The sequence below is a fragment of the Grampus griseus genome, assembly GCF_964374135.1.
Source record: "Grampus griseus genome assembly, chromosome: 17".
NCBI lineage: Eukaryota > Metazoa > Chordata > Mammalia > Artiodactyla > Delphinidae > Grampus > Grampus griseus.
In genome coordinates, this window is record NC_139011.1 from 7,253,810 (window position 1) to 7,272,533 (window position 18,724).

The following is an 18,724-nucleotide window of genomic DNA, read 5'->3' on the forward strand; positions in this document are numbered from 1 at the left end:
TCGATGCCCATATCCACGGGCTTCAGTCGCCGTTATAATAGTGGCCAGCCTATGCCGTCTGTCACCCCTTCTGAGGTACGAGGACCCTCCCTGATGACAAGCTCATTTGATGCTCAGAACAGCCTTGGGATGAAGTGACTTGAAGCCTCATGATCTCTCCTCTTGTAGTTAAGAAACCAGGTGGCTCGGGGGGGATGAGGGCTCATGTGCTTTGACTATCCAGGAGGTGAGGGAGTGAGAACTGGGGCTTTGCCTCCGAGCCCTAGGTCTGAGCGTCTCTTACCAGATCTTCTCAGTCCCTCACTGACGGCAGAAAGGGGGCAGTTGGGGAACCTGAGGCTGCTGTGCCTGTCGCTTCTGTAGCTGCTTTCAGGTCTGCACTGAACACGAGTTTCTCAGGTGAGACCCACGCGTCACCCAGCAGGAGTGCTAAGTGTCTCAACTGGGATGTTCCATGTTTGCATACTTTGCACATAATTAAAATTAAGAGCTTAATGTCGCATCCCACCTCTCATAGATGTGTTTCTCTGGGGGACTCTGGATTTTCTTAGACTAGTGCAATTGTAGGACTAGAGGATGCAGAGTTAGGGCAACTCTCACTTTATAGATGAGAAATGTAGACCCAGGGAGGTTGATTTCTGTCCTCGCTGTTTCAGAATCGGAGCTAGACTTCTCATTCATTCCTCAGTTTCCGTGTGGAGCGTCTTCCCTTCCTAACCAGACACAGCAGACAGTCTCTCTGCCCTGAAGTCCTCATTGACTTGTTCCTCAGATTTGTGGAATCTTTGGTTTGTGTGCAGAAGTGCATTTGGGGGTGATTTGATTGAAGGTGTCCCTCTCACGTGTGGTTCTCAGCTTTTTCCTGCCATCACATGGTTGTACTCTGGGGCCTTGGGAGCCCGACTAAGTTGGGCCCTGGGTCATGGCCGGTTTCCCACGGCCTCTCCGTGGATGTAGGGGTCCCCCTGCTGAGTGGTGCCCCAGCTGCGGATGAGATTCAGCCTGAATGAGAACCACTAATTCAGCCCTGGGCTTCTCCCTTCCTCCAGATTGGGATGCTCTTCTTGTACACATGCGTGTAAGTCGTGCTTCTCGGTTAACTGGGGCTGATGAGGCAAAATGAAATTGGTTCCTGCCAGCCACCCTCATCCTAACTGTAATTGCCCTTTCCCTTTCCTCTCTGTCCACCCCTGTAGTAGTTTTCCATTACTGTTGTGATAAATTACTCCAGCTTTGTAACTTAAACAGCACAAGTTTATTGTCTTATAGTTCTGTGGTTCAGAATTCCAGCACAGGTCGCACTGAGCTAACACGCAGGTGACGTGTTCTTTCTGGAGAGGCTCTAAGAGAAAATCCATTTCCTTGCTCTTCTCTGGCTCCTACAGGCCGTCCGCACTCCTCGGCTCGTGGCCCCTTCGTCTTGTCTTCAAAGCCAGGTGAGCATCCCTCATCTCTCTCCTCCTCTGACTCTCCTCTTCTGCTTTCCTCTTCCAGTTTGAACGGACCCTGTGATTACAGCACACCCACTTGGATAACCCAGGACAATGTCCTTATCTTAAAGTCAGAGGATCAATAACCTTAATTCTAGCTGTAGTCTTAATTCCTTTTTGCCACATAAGGTTCCAGGGATTAGGACATGGTCATCTTTGGGGAGGGCATTTTTCTGCCCACTGCATTCCCTCACTCTTTTTTCTTCCTTTCACATCTATCTGTGTGGTAGAAATTTTCATCCATATCAGAAAATATGCAGTATGCATCTCCTGCCTTCCCTTTTCCTACCCACAGCAAACATTATGAAGAAATCAAGCGTCACTATTTTACTGATCCGAGATGAGACTTCAACATCTTGGGCAAATACTGCTAATCCATTGCAGTTGGCTTCCTAGAGGAAACCAGTTTGCCTTTCCAGATCTGGATATGTAATTTTCAATATATAATTTGTGTCAGGAAACACTGTAATAAAGGCAAACTCCTGTATTGCCTTTTAAAATTACATGGTGTCATTCATGTGTTTATTTTAAGAATGAAATTAAAATGTATTCACTAAATAAGATTTGGAAATGCTTTTTGGTTCTTTTCCTTGGGGGAATTTTTGGATATATTTTTAGACATGGTTGAGGTCACACTGTAAATGAGCATTTTTTTTTTGATGGAGATTAAAATGTCAGCTTTATCAGTGATGAAGCTCTACTGGAGAATGTGGCTTAGATGAGTGGCCAGATGGTTTGCTGAGAATACTTCACTTCTGAGTTAGAATAACCTCACAGTGAAAGGCCAGACGGGGGCACCTACATACTTTAGGCATTATAAATATTGCCTTTTTTCTTTATCCTCATTTCATAGGCCTTTTTTCATTTTATGAAAATACATTTATTAACTACTTTTAATGGCTGCATAAGGATGAGTATCATAGTTTAACATTCCCCTCATAATTGGGCAGTTTAGTCGTTTCCAGTTTTTGCTGTTATAAAGAACCCTACAGTGGACATCATACCAAAAGCATTTCCATGTCACCCTAAAATCCAAAGACTATGAAACACTGGGCAAAGCCCACCAAACCACTGAGGGTTCACAAACAGTGAAGGTGTTATATGTGCTTCTTAAATAACATGCATTCCCTAGGGTGGGGTTGACACAATCGACCTTAAAGATGTGCCAGAGAAGATGCTCGGACGAGAGGAGCCAGTGCTGAGCCAGGAGTCTCTAAACAGGAGCAGTCTTGTTCCCTTGGCCCAGCTGTTCAGCCCTCTGCTTCTTGCACATAAACAAGCCGCATGCCGTTCTGTAAGCAATGTGATCACCAGGCAGACTCACTTGTGGAGTTTTCTCCATTAGGCTCATATGAACCCATAACTCTGCTGATAGAAATGTTCTCAGTCATAGGGCTGGTGGATTCTGTGCCAGTCTCCTTGTACATCAATAATAAAAAGTGGCTTTATTTAATTTAAAAACATTTTGAAATAATTTTAGACTCACAAAAAGTCTCGGAGTTCCTGTGTACCTAGCACCCACCTTCCCTTGGTGATAACATCTTTAGCTATAGTATATTGTCAAAAGTAGGAAATGGACTTTGTGACACTATTAACTAAACTGTAGACCTTATTTGGATTTTACCAGTCTTATCTATTTTTTTAAATTTAGAAACTATTTTTAAAAGTAGTTTTAGGGGAATTGCATGGTGGTCCAGTGGTTAGGACTTGGTGCTTTCACTGTGAGAGGTCCGGGTTCAATCACTGGTTGGGGAGCTAAGATCCCACAAGCCATGCGGCACAGCCGAAAAAAAACCAACAGAAAAAACCCCCCAAACTACTTTTAGGTTCATAGCAAAATTGGGAGGAAAATATAGAGACTTCCTATATACCACCTGGCTCCACTCCCCCTCCACATACAGCCTCCCCCATTTTCAACATCCCTACCAGTGTGGTACATTTGTTACAATTGATGAACCTATGTTGATATATCATAATCACCTGAAGCCCGTAGTTAATATTTGGGTTCACTCTTGGTGTTGTACATTCTACGGGTTTGGACAAATGTATAATGACATATATCCACAATTACAGTATCATACAGAATAGTTATACTGCCCCCAAGATCCTCTTTGCTCTGCCTATTAATCCCTCTCTTCCCTCTGCCTCCTGGCAACTTCTGATCTTTCTGCTGTCTCCATAGTTTTGCCTTTCCCAGAATGTCATACAGTAGGAATTGTACAGTATGTAGCCCTTTTAGATTGGCTTCTTTCACTTAGTAATTGCATTTAAGGTTTCTCCGTGTCTTTTCATGGCTTGATAGCTCATTTCTTTTTAACACTGAATAATATTCCATTGTCTGGATGGACCACAGTTTATGCATTTATCTACTAAAGGACATCTTAGTTGCTTCTAAGTTTTGGCAATTATGAATAAGGCTGCTGTAAACATCCATTTGCAGGTTTCTGTGTGGTCATACGTTCTCAGCTCCTCTGGGTAAATACCAAGGAGTGAGATGGCGAGATTGTATGGTAAGAGTATGTTTAGTTTTGTAAGAAACCCCCAAACTCTCTTCCAAAGTGACCATGCCTTTTGTACCACGGTAGCTGTGCCATTTGGAAGTTCATTGAGATTCTGTTTGGCACTTGAAAATTTCTGAGAGCAATGAGATCTTGCAGAAAAACACAGGCTTTTAGAACAAGACAGATTCAGGTTTAGAACTAGACAGACTGTGCCACTTACAGGCTGTGTTATTTAACTTCTTTATACAATTTTATTGTTTGTAAAATGTTGATGGCAATATCTGTTTCCTGGTATTAAAGATATTAAAGGCAATATCACTTTTATGAGAAGTGGATCTGGTACATGGTAGATGATCAAAAAATGTTGGCTCTCTTTTCCCTCCCCTGTCTCTTAAAAATGACTCCAATTCCTAAAAGAACCAAAGCAAGGATTATAAACCAGTCTAATCATGCTTTCAATTTATGTTTGTAAATCACTCATTCTAAATATTTCCCAGGTGTTGTGTTTTCTTTATATATATTTTTAGATGTTGGTGTTGTTTTACTTTTGTTGTTGCTTATGGCTTTGGAGTTAGGCAGATAAGGATCAAAATCTTAATGCCACTACTTACTAACTAGCTGATCTTTGGGGATTTTGATCCTTCGCCTTTTTGGGCCACTGTCTCCTTATTTGAAACTTGGGAACAATGATACCATTATTTCAAGGGCTACATTAAGAAGGAGAGGTTGATTTGAGGGAGCAGATTAGAAGGAATGTGCCCCCATTGCTTTGGACAGACCTGGACCATCAGCCCTGTGCAGGCCAGCTCCAGCGAGGAGGTGCTGTGAGGGCCTCAGGCTTGCTCTCTTGGTAACAAGAGCTGGGGGGCTTTCTTTTTAATGGGAGCAGCTCTGGCCTCCTGCCACCCTTCCCATCAGATTAATTCTTCTCTTTCCGTAAACCTGGAGGCCAGACCAGCATCCTTGACTATGCCACATTCCCATGTGGCTCTGAGGCAGAGGCTCTACAAATCATAATCTGCCAGCCACTGCACTGGGTTTTGAACTGTGTGAAGGAAAGGTCCTATCTGAGTTTTTATATAAAGTGTGTTCTTGTAAATAGCATATAGCTGGATCTTGTTGCCTGTATATGTGTGTGTGTGTGTGTGTGTCCACGTGCCCGCACACAACCAGTCTGACAATCACTGCTCTTTAATTGGAGTGTTTAGTCCATTTACATTTAATGTAATTTTTGACATGTCTCACTTGAAAAGTATGGTCTTGGTGTTTATTTTCTCTGTCATGTCAGTTCTTTGATCCTGTCTCCTCCTCTTCTGGCTTCTTTTGGGTGAATCAGGTAGTTTTTAGTATTCCATTTGACTTTTTCCCCTGAGAGTAGAGCTTTTCTTTTTCAGGTAAATTTTAAATTTTAGAACAGTTGTAGAATTACAGAAAAATTGTTATGGTAATATGGAGAGTTTCCGTGTTCCACATACCCAGTTTCTCCTGTTGTTAGCATCTAACATTTACAATAGTACCTTTGCTACAACTAATGAACCAATATTAATACATCATTAACTAAAGTCCATATTTTATTAAGATTTCCTTAGGTTTTACCTAATGTCCTTTTCCTGTTCTAGGATCCCATTAGGGTCGCATATTACATTTAGTCATGATGTCTTCTTAGGCTGCTTTTGGATCTGACAGTTTCTCAGACTTTCTCTGTTTTTGATGACCTTGGCAGTTTTGAGGAGTACTGATGAGGTATTTTATTGTATAGCCCTCAATTAGGATTTGTTTGCTTTTTTATTTTTAAATAAATTTATTTATTTTATTTATTTATTTTTGGCTGCATTGGGTCTTCGTTGCTGCACACGGGCTTTCTCTAGTTGCAGCGAGTGGGGGCTACTCTTCGTTGTGGTGCATGTGCTTTTCATTGCAGTGGATGCTCTTACCTTCTCTTGTTGCGGGGCATGGGCTCTAGGTGTGTGGGCTTCAGTAGTTGTGGCACACGGGCTCAGTAGTTGTGGCGCATGGGCTTAGTTGCTCCATGGCATGTGGGATCTTCCTGGACCAGAGCTCAAACCCGTGTCCCTTGCATTGGCAGGTGGATTCTTTACCACTGTGCCACCAGGGAAGTCCCTGTTTGCTTTTTTTTTTTTTTTTCTGTTTGCTTTTTAACTATACTTTCTTTGTTTGTTGTTGTTGTTTTTCTTTTTTCTTTTTACTTATTGCTGTGGACATCACACTATGCATCTGTATTTTAACACATTCTAGCTAGCTGCAAATATACTGTTTTATGAACAATGGAAGAACCATGAATCATTATAGTTCACGTTACACCCCTCCTACCCTTTGGGTTCTTGTTGTCATGCATATCACTTCTCTTTGTGTTCTAAACTCCTCAATATAGTGTTATTTTTTGGTTTAGTCAGTATTTAAAATATATGTAAGAAAATATAATCTTAAAAATATCTTTTGTGTTTACTTACATATTTAGTCTTTCTGGTGTTCTTTATTTTTTTCCTGCAGGCCTAGCTTCCATCTGATAAATTTTCCTTTAGTTTGGAGAACTTCTATTGGCATTTGTTATATATATCTGTTTTGCTGGAGTTGAATTATCTCAGCTTTTGTCTATTCGGAAATTCTTTGTCTTCATTTTTGAAGAACATTTTGATGACTATACATTTCTAGGAGGACACCACTCTAAAGATGTTGTCCCATTATGTTTTGTCTTTCATTATTTCTAACCCTTATCATTTCCCCCTATATGTAATGGTTCTTTTTCCCCTCTGGTTTAGATTTTTCTCTTTTTCTTGGTTTTTTCATCATATTAACATCATTATGTTTAGGTGTGGTTTCCTAGTGTTTACCTTGCTGAGATTTTGGATCTGTGGGTTGATATCTTTCAGGGGGTTTGGACCATTCTCAGCCATTATGTCTTTACGTATTACTTATGCTTCATTTGCTTCTGTTTTTTCCTCTAGGACTATAATACCTCATATATTAAACTTTTTGATATCTCACAGCATTCAGAAGATCTGTCTCTTTTTCTGTCTCTAATGCTTTCTCTTTGTGTTTCAGTTTATATGATTTGTATTGATCTTCAAGTTTACTTATCCTTTCTCTCATGTCAGTTCTGCTATTTAGATACTCAAATGAATTATTCATTTCTGAGTTTTTTTGATTTATAGCATTGACACTTAGTTATTTTTTATAATTTTTTTCTCTGCCAAAAATTATCAGTTTTTCACACGTTTTCCATTAGAGCCTTTAACTTATTTATCATTATTTAAATGTTTCTGTCTAATAATTTCAATATCCGAGTGATCTGTCAATCAGTTTCTATTGACTTTTTTTCTTGAATTGGGTCACGTTTTCTTCTTTGCATATATCATAATGTTTACCTGGATGCTAGATACTACGTGTGAAAGAACAGTAGAGGCTGTTGTCCATGGGAAAGTAAATGCCTCTTTGTATCAGGCCATTAGAGTGGGGACTGTACAGAGAATAGCAGGCCTGACTGCTGTCCTTTCAAAGCTGTAATTGCGAACTTGGCCCTTGGTTGGTATGTGGTTGTTGAGGCAGTCCTGTTTCTCTCTGGCTTTCTGCTCCTTGCAGAGCTTTCTCCCCTCTCTGCCCAGCCCGACCTCAGGAGAGCCTACAGTGTACTTGGTGAAGGCTTCGTACCTTTGATGAGGATGGTGGTGGACTTTCTCTTCCCCGACCTGCTCCAGCCCTGGAGTCCTTGCTGTGTTTTCTGTGCACCCACTGTGTGCCAGGGCAGAGGATGTTGGGATGAAGCCAGGTCTCTGTCTGCCCGGCTCACGGATCTGGGGAGAGCCACCTGTGCATAAAAAGCAACAGCAAGTATGTTAACTGCTGCAAGAAAGTAGGTACTAAGCTCTGTAGGAACCCAGAAGACCAGCTAACTAATTATTACAACACTATCATATTTTATTTTTTTTATTTTTTTATTGGAGTATAATTGCTTTACAGTGGTGTATTAGTTTCTGCTTTATAACAAAGTGAATCAGTTATACATATACATATGTTCCCATACCTCTTCCCTCTTATGTCTCCCTCCCTCCCACCCTCCCTATCCCACCCCTCCAGGCAGTCACAAAGCACCGAGCTGATCTCCCTGTGCTATGCGGCTGCTTCCCACTAGCTATCTACCTTACGTTTGGTAGTGTATATATGTCCATGCCTCTCTCTCGCTTTGTCACAGCTTACCCTTCCCCCTCCCCATATCCTCAAGTCCATTCTCTAGTAGGTCTGTGTCTTTATTCCTGTCTTACCCCTAGGTTCTTCATGACATGTTTTTTTCTTAAATTCCATACATATGTGTTAGCATATGGTATTTGTCTTTCTCTTTCTGACTTATTTCACTCTGCATGACAGACTCTAGGTCTATCCACCTCACTACAAATAGCTCAATTTCGTTTCCTTTTATGGCTGAGTAATATTCCATTGTATATATGTGCCACGTCTTCTTTATCCATTCATCCGATGATGGACACTTAGGTTGTTTCCATCTCCAGGCTATTGTAAATAGAGCTGCAGTGAACATTTTGGTACATGACTCTTTTTGAATTATGGTTTTCTCAGGGTATATGCCCAGTAGTGGGATTGCTGGGTCATACGGTAGTTCTATTTGTTGTTTTTTTAAGGAACCTCCATACTGTTCTCCACAGTGGCTGAATCAATTTACATTCCCACCAACAGTGCAAGAGGGTTCCCTTTTCTCCACACCCTCTCCAGCATTTATTGTTTGTAGATTTTTTGATGATGGCCATTCTGACTGGTGTGAGATGATATCTCACTGTAGTTCTGATTTGCATTTCTCTAATGATTAATGAAGTTCAGCATTCTTTCATGTGTTTGTTGGCAGTCTGTATATCTTCTTTGGAAAAATGTCTATTTAGGTCTTCTGCCCATTTTTGGATTGGGTTGTTAGTTTTTTTGTTATTGAGCTGCATGAGCTGCTTATAAATTTTGGAGATTAATCCTTTGTCAGTTGCTTCATTTGCAGATATTTTCTCCCATTCTGAGAGTTGTCTTTTGGTCTTGTTTATGGTTTCCTATGCTGTGCAAAAGCTTTGAAGTTTCATTAGGTCCCATTTGTTTATTTTTGTTTTTATTTCCATTTCTCTGGGAGGTGGGTCAGAAAAGATCTTGCTGTGATTTATGTCATAGAGTGTTCTGCCTATGTCTTCCTCTAAGAGTTTGATAGTTTCTGGCCTTACATTTAGGTCTTTAATCCATTTTGAACTTATTTTTGTATATGGTGTTAGGGAGTGATCTAATCTCATACTTTTACATGTAGCTGTCCAGTTTTCCCAGCACCACTTATTGAAAAGGCTGTCCTTTCTCCACTGTACATTCCTGCCTCCTTTATCAAAGATAAGGTGACCATATGTGCGTGGGTTTATCTCTGGGCTTTCTATCCTGTTCCATTGATATATCTTTCTGTTTTTGTGCCAGTACCATACTGTCTTGATTACTGTAGCTTTGTAGTATAGTCTGAAGTCAGGGAGCCTGATTCCTCCAGCTCCGTTTTTCGTTCTCAAGATTGCTTTGGCTGTTCGGGGTCTTCTGTGTTTCCGTACAAATTGTGAGATTTTTTGTTCTATTTCTGTGAAAAATACCAGTGGTAGTTTGATAGGAATTGCATTGAATCTGTGGATTGCTTTGGGTAGTAGAGTCATTTTCCAATCCAAGAACATGGTATATCTTTCCATCTATTTGTATCATCTTTAATTTCTTTCATCAGTGTCTTATAATTTTCTGCATACAGGACCTTTGTCTCCTTAGGTAGGTTTATTCCTAGATATTTTATTCTTTTTGTTTCAGTGGTAAATGGGAGTGTTTTCTTGATTTCACTTTCAGATTTTTCATCATTAGTGTATAGGAATGCCAGAGATTTCTGTGCATTAATTTTGTATCCTGCTACTTTACCAAATTCATTGATTAGCTCTAGTAGTTTTCTGGTAGCATCTTTAGGATTCTCTATGTATAGTATCATGTCATCTGCAAACAGTGACAGCTTTACTTCTTCTTTTCCTATTTGGATTCCTTTTATTTCCTTTTCTTCTCTGATTGTTGTGGCTAAAACTTCCAAAACTATGTTGAATAAGAGTGGTGAGAGTGAGCAACCTTGTCTTGTTCCTGATCTTAGTGGAAATGCTTTCAGTTTTTCACCATTGAGGACGATGTTGGCTGTGGGTTTGTCATATATGGCCTTTATTATGTTGAGGAAAGTTCCCTCTGTGCCTACTTTCTGCAGGGTTTTTATCATAAATGGGTGTTGAATTTTGTCGAAAGCTTTCTCTGCATCTATTGAGATGATCATATGGTTTTTCTCCTTCAGTTTGTTAATATGGTTTATCACATTGATTGTTTTGCGTATATTGAAGAATCCTTGCATTCCTGGAATAAACCCCACTTGATCATGGTGTATGATCCTATTAATGGGCTGTTGTATTCTGTTTGCTAGTATTTTGTTGAGGATTTTTGCATCTGTGTTCATCAGTGATATTTTCCTGTAGTTTTCTTTCCTTGTGACATCCTTGTCTGGTTTTGGTATCAAGGTGATGGTGGCCTCGTAGAATGAGTTTGGGAGTGTTCCTCCCTCTGCTATATTTTGGAAGAGTTTGAGAAGGATAGGTGTTAGCTCTTCTCTAAATGTTTGATAGAATTCGCCTGTGAAGCCATCTGGTCCTGGGCTTTTGTTTGTTGGAAGATTTTTAATCACAGTTTCAATTTCAATGCTTGTGATTGGTCTGTTCATATTTTCTATTTCTTCCTGATTCAGTCTTGGCAGGTTGTGCTTTCTAAGAATTTGTGCATTTCTTCCAGGTTGTCCATTTTATTGGCATAGAGTTGCTTGTAGTAATCTCTCATGACACTGTATTTCTGCAGTGTCAGTTTTTACTTCTCCTTTTTCATTTCTAATTCTATTGATTTGAGTCTTCTCCCTTTTTTTTCTTGATGAGTCTGGCTAATGGTTTATGAATTTTGTTTATCTTCTCAAAGAACCAGCTTTTAGTTTTATTGATCTTTACTATTGTTTCCTTCATTTCTTTTTCATTTATTTCTGATCTGATTTTTATGATTTCTTTCTTTCTGTTGACTTTGGGTTTTGTTCTTCTTTATCTAATTGCTTTAGGTGCAAGGTTAGGTTGTTCGAGATGTTTCCTGTTTCTTAAGGTAGGATTGTATTGCTATAAACTTCTCTCTTAGAACTGCTTTTGCTGCATCCCATAGATTTTGGATCGTCGTGTCTCCATTGTCATTTTTTCTAGGTATTTTTTCATTTCCTCTTTGATTTCTTCAGTGATCACTTCGTTATTAAGTAGTGTATTGTTTAGCCTCCATGTGTTTGTATTTTTTACAGATTTTTTCCTGTAATTGATATCTAGTCTCATAGCGTTGTGGTCGGAAAAGATACTTGAAACAATTTCAATTTTCTTAAATTTACCAAGGCTTGACTTATGACCCAAGATATGATCTATCCTGGAGAATGTTCCATGAGCACTTGAGAAAAATGTGTATTCTGTTGTTTTTGGATGGAATGTCCTATAAATATCAATTAAGTCCATCTTGTTTAACGTATCATTTAAAGCTTGTGTTTCCTTATTTATTTTCATTTTGGATGATCTGTCCATTGGTCAAAGTGGGGTGTTAAAGCCCCCTATATGAATGTGTTACTGTTGATTTCCCCTTTTGTGGCTGTTAGTATTTGCCTTATGTATTGAGGTGCTCCTATGTTGGGTGCATAAATATTTACAATTGTTATATCATCTTCTAGGATCTATCCCTTGATCGTTATGTAGTGTCCTTCTTTGTCTCTTCTAATAGTCTTTATTTTAAAGTCTATTTTGTCTGATATGAGAATTGCTACTCCAGCTTTCTTTTGGTTTCCATTTGCATGAAATATCTTTTTCCATCCCCTTACTTTCAGTTTGTATGTGTCTCTAGGTCTGAAGTCGGTCTCTTGTACACAGCAAATATATGGGTCTTGTTTTTGTATCCATTCAGCCAATCTGTGTCTTTTGGTGGGAGCATTTAGTCCATTTACATTTAAGGTAATTATCGATATGTATGTTCCTATTCCCATTGTGTTAATTGTTTTGGGTTCGTTATTGTAGGTCTTTTCCTTCTCTTATGTTTCTTGCCTAGAGAAGTTCCTTTAGCAGTTGTTGTAAAGCTGGTTTGGTGGTGCTGAACTCTCTCAGCTTTTGCTTGTCTGTAAAGGTTTTAATTTCTCCATCAAATCTGAATGAGATCCTTGCTGGGTAAAGTCATCTTGTTCGCAGGTTTTTCTCCCTCATCACTTTAAACATGTCCTGCCAGTCCCTTCTGGCTTGCAGAGTTTCTGCTGAAAGATCAGCTGTTAACCTTATGGGGATTCCCTTGTGTGTTATTTGTTGTTTTTCCCTTGCTGCTTTTAATATGTTTTCTTTGTATTTAATTTTTGACAGTTTGGTTAATATGTGTCTTGGCATATTTCTCCTTGGATTTATCCTGTATGGGACTCTCTGTGCTTCCTGGACTTGATTAACTATTTCCTTTCCCATATTAGGGAAGTTTTCAACTATAATCTCTTCAAATATTTTCTCAGTCCCTTTCTTATTCTCTTCTTCTTCTGGAACCCCTATAATTTGAATGTTGGTGCGTTTGATGTTGTCCCAGAGGTCTCTGAGACTGTCCTCAGTTCTTTTCATTCTTTCTTCTTTATTCTGCTCTGCTGTAGTTATTTCCACTATTTTATCTTCCAGGTCACTTATCCGTTCTTCTGCCTCAGTTATTCTGCTATTGCTCCCATCTAGAGTATTTTTAATTTCATTTATTGTGTTGTTCATCATCGTTTGTTTCATCTTTAGTTCTTCTAGGTCCTTGTTAAACGTTTCTTGCATTTTGTCTATTCTATTTCCAAGATTTTGGATCATCTTTACTATCATTATTCTGAATTCTTTTTCAGGTAGACTGCCTATTTCCTCTTCATTTGTTAGGTCTGGTGGGTTTTTATCTTGCTCCTTCATCTGCTGTGTGTTTTTCTGTCTTCTCATTTTGCTTATCTTACTGTGTTTGTGGTCTCCTTTTTGCAGGCTGTAGGTTCGTAGTTCCCGTTGTATTTGGTGTCTGTCCCCAGTGGCTAAGGTTGGTTCAGTGGGTTGTGTAGGCTTCCTGGTGGAGGGTACTAGTTCCTGTGTTCTGGTGGATGAGGCTGGATCTTGTCTTTCTGGTGGGCAATTCCACGTCTGGTGGTGTGTTTTGGGGTGTCTGTGGACTTACTATGATTTTAGGCAGCCTCTCTGCTAATGGGTGGGGTTGTGTTCCTGTTTTGCTAGTTGTTTGGCATAGGATGTCCAGCACTGTAGCTTGCTGGTCATTGAGTGAAGCTGGGTGCTGGTGTTGAGATGGAGATCTCTGGGAGATTTTTGCCGTTTGATATTATGTGGAGCTGGGAGGTCTCTTGTTGACCAGTGTCCGGAAGTTGGCTCTCCCACCTCAGAGGCACAGCACTGACTCCTGGCTGCAGCACCAAGAGCCTTTCATCCACACGGCTCAGAATAAAAGGGAGAAAAAGTAGAAAGAAAGAATTAGTAGATGTAGAAAGAAGGAAAGAAAGAAAGGAGCGAGGGAGGGAGGGAGGAAGGAGGAAGGGAAGGAAGGAAAAAAAGAAAGAAAGAAAGAAGATAAAGTAAAATAAAATAAAATAAAAAATAATTATTAGGAAAAAAAATAACAGAAGGATAGAACCCTACAACAAATGGTGGAAGCAAAGCTCTACAGACGTAATCTCACACAGAAGCATACACATACACACTCACAAAAAGAGGAAAAGGGGAAAAAATCATAAATCTTGCTCTCAAAGTTCACCTCCTCCATTTGGGATGATTCGTTGTCTATTCATGTATTGCACAGATGCAGGTACATCAAGTTGATTGTGGAGATTTAATCCGGTGCTCCTGAGGCTGCTGGGAGAGATTTCCCTTTCTCTTATTTGTTCTCACAGCTCCCAGGGGCTCAGCTTTGGACTTGGCCCCGCCTCTGCGTGTAGGTCACCGGAGGCTGGCTGTTCTTCGCTCAGACCGGGGTGGGGGTGGGGTGGGGGGGGTGGTTAAAGGAGCTGCTGATTCTGGGGCTCTGGCTCACTCAGGCCGGGGGGAGGGAGGGGCACGGAGTGCGGGGTGGGCCTGCGGCGGCAGAGGCTGGCGTGAAGTTGCACGAGCCTGAGGCGTGCCGTGCGTTCTCCCGGGTAAGTTGTACCTGGATCCCGGGACCCTGGCAGTGGCGGGCTGCACAGGCTCCCGGGAGGGGAGCTGTGGAGAGTGACCTGTGCTCGCACACAGGCTTCTTGGTGGCGGCGGCAGCGGCCTTAGCGTCTTATACCCGTCTCTGCGGTCCGCGCTGATAGCCGCGGCTCGCGCCCGTCTCTGGAGCTCCTTTAAGCAGCGCTCCTAATCCCCTCTCCTCGCGCACCAGGAAACAAAGAGGGAAGAACAAGTCTCTTGCCTCTTCGGCAGCTCCAGGCTTTTCCCGGACTCCCGGCTAGCCGTGGCGCACTAGCCCCCTGCAGGCTGTGTTCACGCTGCCAACCCCAGTCCTCTCCCTTTGCTCTGACCGAAGCCCGAGCCTCAGCTCCCAGCCCCGCCCTCCCCGGCGGGTGAGCAGAGAAGCCTCTCGGGCTGGTGAGTGCTGGTCGACACCGATCCTCTGTGCGGGAATCTCCCCGCTTTGCCCTCCGCACCCCTGTTGCTGTGCTCTCCTCCGCGGTTCCAAAGCTTACGCCCTCCGCCACCCGTAGTCTCCGCCCGCGAAGGGGCTTCTAGTGTGTGAAAACGTTTCCTCCTTCACGGCTTCCTCGCAGAGGTGCAGGACCCGTCCCTATCCTTTTGTCTCTGTTTATTCTTTTTTCTTTTGCCCTACGCAGGTACGTGGGGAGTTTCTTGCCTTTTGGGAGGTCTGAGGTCTTCTGCCAGCGTTCAGTAGGTGTTCTGTAGGAGTTGTTCCACGTGTAGATGTATTTCTGGTGTATCTGTGGGGAGGAAGGTGATCTCCGCACTTACTCTTCCGCCGTTTTCCCGGAAGCCCCCTATCATGTTTTAAAAGCTATGTTTTAATTGAGTTAATATAGTATTATCTTATCATGCAAAATCTGTAGCTTTTGAAACCTGTAGCAACCAAAAATTTCTGATCGACTGATATCCACAAATCAAAGGGAATTAGTGTAATCCCTTGTTGTATTTTTGACAATGAGATGGGTCCCAAAGGCGTTCATAATGTGTCCATGTGAAGCAGAATCAAGTTATATATATAGAAGATGCCAGGCAGCTGAGCTCATAGGCTGTGTAAGGTGCTTAGATACTAAATTGAACAGAGGTGGTGCTTGGATGAGTGCAGCCAGGAAGTGAACTAATGTACTCCTAGTTTCCACTCTAAACTTAATAAACAAGGAAGTGAAAGTACGGAAATGGTCTCAAAGAAGCAGAATGTTTGGAACCACATATTTATAAACAGTTCAAGTTAATCCTCAGTCTGAGATCCTCAGTGTCCCCCAGAACGCTGAGCCACCCGGCATTGCTTTAGCAAGCATTCTGGCTTTATTTCTACTATAACTTCTTCTGTTACCCAGGAGATGGTTCCATCTTCCCATCAGAAACTTCCGCCACAGTGTTGGAATGTTTAAGTACCTTGTGTCAGAGTAAAAAAGACAGGTGGACCGATCACTTTTATAATAGCCATCTGCTGGGCATTTCAACAGGTGTTTCATATATGTTACCTTATTTTGCCCTCAAAACTACTATGATGTAGGTATTGATCTTCCCATTTTACAGATGAGGAAACAGGCCCAGAGTCCAGTTAAGTAACATACTCGAGAGTAACACAATTTGTAAGCGGAGGAGCTGGGATTTTGAGCCTTGTCTCTTTGTAGACAAACCTACCCTCCATGCGTTACCCTCCACTTTCCTACTCTCAAGCCCAGCAGAGGGACGTTCTGGCTCCCTCGTCCCTTTTTTCCCCTCACTGCTTTGATTATATAAGCCTGCAGTTAGATGTTTAGCTATCAAGACTCAAGCAAAATCTTTAAGCAGAATGCTGAGTGAGTGTAAACTTAGCAGCTATAGCGTTTCCCAAGATGAGTGGAAATTACTGAACCATGGTGCAAAGAGAGTGAGAAGTCCATTGTAGGGTTGCTGTTGGTGGTGTTTATTTTGCTTTTCAGCTCTTAATTTCCATGAAAGTGGAGAATCTGAGATTACATGTTTCCCTTTTTTCCTTTAAGCATGTGTATGCCTATGAGGAGGAAGAAGGGCCATGGCGGGGGGTAGGTGGTCAGAGGGGCCATTTATTAAGTTGTTTTGAACTGGAATGTCTCTGCTAAAAACCTGTTACACCATCTTCAGCTTCCTTGTATTTTAGATTTTTTAAGCACTTTCGGGGATAAAAAAAAGGAAATTGGATTGTCTTATGTTAAATTAAAATCCTGTCTGTCTAATAGTGTACAGTATATTCTCTGGAAATATTGCATTTTGACAGCATAAGCGATTACAAAAAGAATCAATAATTGGAGAACATTTGAAGAGTCATCTAAGCTCTTGCACGAGAAGCAATTAGTATGGATTGATTTACTGTTATTTATTGTGATGAGATAATTGCCTCAACAGAAGGCATTTTGGAACTTGTGGTACTCCATGGTTTTAAAACATTTATTCTTTTAAATTGTTTAATTTGTCTCGGGCCTTATTTTACAACAGAGGTGACTTTGTGCTTGGTGAAATATATGAAGACCTGGCTTTTTTCTCTCTGGATCCTTGGCCCCAAGCTTGGATTTGTCCCTGTTGTGGCCAACCCAGGAATGAAGTTCCAACCTTGTGCTCTCAGGCTTATAATCCTGAAGAGACAGGGCCAAAAACAAAAAACAAACAAACAAAAAAAACCAAATTACAAAACTCTTCTCTTCTGCATAGATGGTACAGGGCAGCTTTGACTGAAGGCTTGGGTTGTAGACCACAGGGTCACCAGTGGGACAAGGAGACGGGGTGCTCCTCTCATTCACACGGACAGCATTGCTTTGAAAGCTTTGGCACAAACCTGTTTAAGGGCTGAGCCCGAGGAACGTGAGTCCGTGGACGTCCACTTGCCCCCGGCCCTCCTTGGGATGCAGGTCCTTTCCTTTCTGGTGTGTGTCTCTTTGCTTCTGCCCCTGTGTCCCTTTTCTCCTTGTCAGTCCCCTGTGACTGTGCATCTTTTGGCTCTTGGTATGTATGTGTGTATGTGTATGTGTGTGTATGTATGTGTATGTATGTGTGTATGTGTATGTCAGGTTGGGGCTTAGTTTACCCGTCCCCCCACTTGGTTCTGCGTGTGCGTCGTTCACTTCTACCTCTGAGCCCCGGCTAGAGGAGGAGGTGAGGGAGCCAGGATTCCAGACGCAGATGCTCTTTAGGAATTTCCCGTATCGGCATCACCGTGTGTCTTATAATTTACAATCTCCGTCCTTTTTCCTATGAATATGCATGTTTTTCTTTTTGAGTGGCTCACTTCCCAGCCCAGAGGTACAGATCCAGTCTCTTGGCGGTTGACCTGGCCCAGTGTGTTTTTCTCTTGCTACAGGGTGAGGGGCCTGCATGTGGCTCTGCTGAAAGGGCTCTCGGAGCAGCTGTGGGGATGCACTCTGTAAATCTGAGAAACATGTCAGTCTCCCAGCCCATGTCATCATCCAGAACGTTCTCAAAGGGCCACTAGCTTTGCTGGATGACCCTGTGCGGGTAATGGGACTTGGCAGTTCACAAATCCAATGCGATGACATTTCTCTGAGTGGAAAAGAAGTTTCTCATGGGCGCCTTTACCACTGAGTAGGGAGATTTTGAAGCCAGCGGCCAATCAGTCGGGGTTTTTGTTTTGCATGGTTTGTTCTGCGAGTCTCTGGTACCCACTGCTCTCTGTTGGCTACAGTGGGCGACTCAGCAGAAGTGTAAGGCATGTGGCTCAGGGGGACGTGGTCTACCTGGGGGATGGAGGATGGCATAAGGTGGGATTTTCCAGAGTGTGTTCCTTAGACCACTGTTCTGTGGGATGTTACAGGCATTGTGTGGAGGGGCGCAGTGTGCGGTGATTCGCAAACTTACCTCACCACAGAACCCCTTCCTCCCTTTTCTTCCCCCCCAGTGTTCCCTCCCAGCACTTAGGTTTCGTGAAACAACTTGGGAAATGCTGGTTATCGGAGAATCAAAGAGTAGAAAAAAATAGCATATCGAACCCCACATCTGTCTGCCGTGCAGTGGCCTCTGATCACCCAAGTTAGAGCCCACACCCTGCAGACCACAGGTGGCTGCCCAGCCCGCTGCGCGCCGCGCATCCTCGCTTGGCCTCACCCCTGCCCTCCCCTCTTCTTGTTGCCCTTCTCCCAGAAAGCCACGCGAGTCTCCCTCCTCTTTCTGGTCTTGGTTCAAATGCTTTATTTTTTCCGCACTGTCTGATGACATCTGGCAGATTGTGTAGTTCCTTGTTTATGATGCTGGAATGTGCATCCTGTGGGAGCACTTTTAGCTTTTGTTCTAGTCTCAGCAGGGAGGCAACACTTAATAAACACCTGTCGCGTGAACAAATGAGTAAGTGAATAGAGTCTATAGAACTTTAGTGACTTAGGGTGATCCTGGAAGTCATCTAGGTGGAGGTGGGCCTCTGGGCTCCTTGGAAGGCTTGTAGTCACAAGGGCACGGGGTTCAGCGGCTCTTCCTC

The 18,724-nt window shown here is 42.2% G+C and overlaps 1 protein-coding gene across 2 annotated transcripts in view; it reads left to right on the forward strand.

Moving 5' to 3' along the window:
• Positions 1–18,724, forward strand: part of ZFAT (zinc finger and AT-hook domain containing) — a 187,611-nt gene that overhangs the window by 110,198 nt on the left and 58,689 nt on the right. The window lies entirely within an intron of this gene.